The sequence below is a fragment of the Mustela lutreola genome, chromosome 3, assembly GCF_030435805.1.
Source record: "Mustela lutreola isolate mMusLut2 chromosome 3, mMusLut2.pri, whole genome shotgun sequence".
Classification (NCBI taxonomy): Eukaryota; Metazoa; Chordata; class Mammalia; order Carnivora; family Mustelidae; genus Mustela; species Mustela lutreola.
Window position 1 is genome coordinate 94,970,575 of NC_081292.1, and position 4,295 is coordinate 94,974,869.

At 30.5% G+C, this 4,295-nt stretch overlaps 1 non-coding gene across 1 annotated transcript; it reads right to left on the reverse strand.

The window, feature by feature from the left end:
* Positions 1 to 769: 769 nt before the first annotated feature.
* LOC131828399 (U6 spliceosomal RNA) lies at positions 770 to 873 on the reverse strand. The gene has a single exon (XR_009352414.1). It is a non-coding gene; the product is annotated as a U6 spliceosomal RNA (small nuclear RNA).
* Between the last annotated feature and the right edge of the window lie 3,422 nt (positions 874 to 4,295).

A 4,295-nucleotide genomic window follows, 5' to 3' on the forward strand; every position in this document is an offset into this window, starting at 1 on the left:
AAGGAAATGAAATCCTGCTATTTGTGATGACGTGGATGGAACTAGAGGGTATTATGCTTGGCGAAATAAATCAATCTGAGAAAGACAACTATCATATGATCTCCCTGATATGATGAAGTGGAGATGCAACATAGGCGGTTTCAGGCGTACGAAAAGAAAAATAAAAGAAGATGGGATTGGGAGGGAGACAAACCATAAAAGACTGAATCTCACAAAACAGACTGAGGGTTGCTGGGGGGAGGTGTGTTGGGAGAGGATGGTGGGGGTATGGACATTGGGGAGGGCAGGTGCTATGGTGAGTGATGGTGAGTGCTGTGAAATGGGTAAACCTGGAGATTCACAGACCTGTGCCCCTAGGGATAAAAACACATTATATGTTTATAAAAAATTTTTAAAAAATAGTTTTAAAAATCCATTAAAGAAAAAGCACATATTGCAAGCCCAGAGCTAATCTCATATTCAATCAAAAAAAATTGAAAATTTTCCCCTTAAAGATCAGAACAAAGACAAGTGTGTCCACTTTCACTACTCTCATTTGACATAGTACTGGATGTTCTAGCCAGAGAAACAAGGAACACAAAGAAATAAAAGACTCAAAAAAAAAAAAAAAAGGAAGAAGTAAAATTTTCTTTTTTTTAATAACATGAACTTACATGTAAAAGAATCCTAAAAAATTCACAAAAAATTTTGAATAAACAAATTTAGTAAGGCTGCCAAATACAAGATCAATATATAAAAGACAAGAATTTTGTTTTGTTTCGTTTTTTTTTCCAATATGGAATGCTTCCCAGTTTTTCATGTCATCCTTGTTCAGTGATCAAGCTAATCTCTGCATCATTCCAATTTTAGTATATGTGCTGCCAAAGTAAGCACAAGACGAGCATTTTAACACTCTAATGATGAACTATCTGAAAAAATAAAGAGAACAATCTAATTCACAATAGCATCAAAACTAATGAAATACTTAGGATAAGATTTAACTAAGAAGATGAAAGATATGTACCCCATAAACTATGACATTGATAAAGAAATTGAAGGAGACATAAATGGAAAGATAGCTCATATTTATGAATGGTAAGAATTAACATTGTTAAAATGTCCATACTACCAAAAACCATCTGTAAATTCAATTCCTATCAAAAATCCAATGTTAGGGGTGCCTGGGTGGCTCAGTGGGTTAAGCCACTGCCTTCGGCTCAGGTCATGATCCCAGGGTCCTGGGATCGAGCCCTGCATCAGGCTCTCTGCTCAGCAGGAAGCTGCTACCTCTTCTTTCTCTGCCTGCCTCTCTGCCTGCTTGTCATCTCTCTCTGTCAAATAAATAAATAAAAAATCTTTTAATAAATCCAATATTATTTTTTTACAGAAGTAAGTAAAGAATCCTAGAATTTATATGAGACCATAAAAGACAAATAATTAAAGCAGTTCTGAGAAAGAATGAAGAAGTGAAATTACACTTCTTGATTTGAAACAATACTACAAAGCCCTCATGCTCAAAACAATAAAGTATACTGGTATAAAAACAGACCAATAAACAAGTAGAACAGATTTGAGAGTCCAGAAATAAATCCTTTCATACAGTCACCTAATATTTGACAGGGGCCAACATATATAATGGGTAAAGATAGTCTGTTCAATAAATGATATTTAAAACTGAATAGTCACATAAACCAGCATGAAACTGGAAGCTTATATCACTCATAAATCTTAACTTGAAATAGATTAAAGACTTAAATGTGATGCATGAAACTAAATTTCCTAAAGGAAAACATAGGAAAAATTCTCCTTGACATTGGTCTTGCCAAAATAGTTTTTGGATACCAGGCCAAAAACACAAGCAAAAGAAGCAAAAATAAATAAATGGTATTACATTAACTAAAGTTTCTGCATTGCCAAAAAAAAAAAAAAAAAGAGAGAGAGAGAGAGAATGAAAACACAATCCACAGAATGGAAGAAAATACTTACAAATCTTATATCTGAAAAGAGGTTAATAATCAAGAGATACAAATAGAAAAAAATATATCATTAAAAAATAGCAAAAGGATCTCAATAGACTTTTTTTTTCAAAAAAGTTATATAAATGACCAACAGGAGCATTAAAAAGTGCTCAATGTAAAAACTCAGGGCAAATTCATTATGTTGTTGTTTACCTCTGAAAAACACAATATTACTACCTATTAGAATATATACTACCAAAAAATTAAAACTAACAAATTTTGGTAAATATTGGGGAAAATGGGGAACTTATGCACTGTGATAGGGATATAAATTTGTATGGAAAACAGTATGGAGACTATTCATATTATTAAAAGTAAAATTACCATATGATTTAGTAATCCCACTTCTAGGTATATATCTAAAGGAAACGAAGTCACTATTCGAAGACATATCTGCACTCTTATGTTCATTATAAAATTATTAACTCTAAGCAAGAGATGGAAATAACTTCAGTATCCATTAATGGATGAATGAATAAAATAAGTATGGTAAATATATACTATGGAATACTACTTAACCATGAAAAATTAAGAAATACTGCTTTTTACAACAGCATGGATGGATCTTGAAGGTATTATACTAAGTGAAATATTTCAAAGATTTTATATATATTTTTTAATTTATGTATTATGATATCCCTTACATACAGAATCTGAAGAAAAAGCAAACTAATGGAAACTTAGAGTTGAGTTGACAAGAGGTGAACCTGGGGTGGAATAAGGTGGTCAAAGGGCACAAACTTGCAACTATAATATGAAAAAGTTCTGGGGATCTAATGTACAGCATGATGATCATAGTTAATAATATATACATACTTTTTTATTGTGCTTCCCTTTATTAAACTTTACATATATCACATTCTTACAAGTTGAAAGTTATTAGCAATCTTGTATAAAAGCGGTCTGCTGCCACCATTTTTCTAAACATTTGTTCATTTTGTGTCTCTCTGTCACATGTTGGTAATTCTTGCAATATTTCAAGTTTTTTCATTATTATTGTATTTGTTATGGTGATCTGTGATCAGTAATTATAACCCACTGAAAACTCAGAACTAGTTTACTTAAGGTATATACATTGTTTTTCTTTAAAGACATAATGCTTTTGAACAGTACAGTATAGTGTTTATTTTTTATATGCACTGGGAAACATAATTTTTTATTTGCACTGGGAAACCAAAAAAAATAATAATGATTTGACTTAGTTGATTGAGATAATCACTTTATTGAGGCAGTCTGGAACAAAACCCACAAGACCTCTGAAGTTTATCTCTACTGTACTATATACATAAAAGTTGCTAAGAGAGTAGATCTTAAAATTCCTTACAATACATGCATAAAAAACAGAGGCAACTATATGAGATAGTAGATGTATTAACATTTTTATGTAGATTATATTGCAATACAGATGTATACCAATTTATCAAATGGTACAGAATTTACACAATGTTAAAAGTTTGCAGTGTTATAAGAAATCATTTCTTAAATTTACAAATTATAATATGTCAATTATTTTTCAATAAAGCTCGAAAAAACTTTTTGTAGAATTAATCTATTTTTCAAAAAAGGAATTAAGGAAGTAGAAACTGCAACTAACTCTGAAATAATAGAATATAAAATCCATTGTAGTTATATACACTGTGACAAACACTATTAGTTAGTTTACAATGAAGGAATACTTATGAAGCATGAAGGATGGTCTATAAATAAGGCTGAAAGAGCTCAGTTTTAAGGTTTAAATTTAAAATCTTCTTTTGAAATACTAAACTGACCACCCAGTTTTCCAAACATAAATGTCTTAACTGCATGAATTTATTTCATACAACTCTATAATCTAGTTTCATAAGAAAGCAGCATGAAAATTTTGAATAAGACAGACTTGCTTAAGTTTCTTTATGTTCAACAGTAAAGGATACTTCCCTAAAAATAAATAGAAGAAAAATCTGCATATTTATCATGATAATTATTATTCATAATGAGATTCATATTGAATTAGGGAATATATATCCTCAGAGGGGGTAAAGTAAAATGAAATTTATTTTGGTAAATGTGTCTATGAATAGTCACTACAATGCCTCAATATAAATGAATATTATCATTTTGAACAATTTAATTACTATTGTTAGAATTATTATAAGTATAAAAATAGCTATCATTTTAGCATGGAATATGAGACTCTCATGCTCCATGCTTCATTACATCCACACAACAACTCTGCATAATAAGTATTATCATCACCATTTCATGGGTGAAAAAACTGAGGCTAACACATTTAGATAACTGGTTTATGATTACATGGCT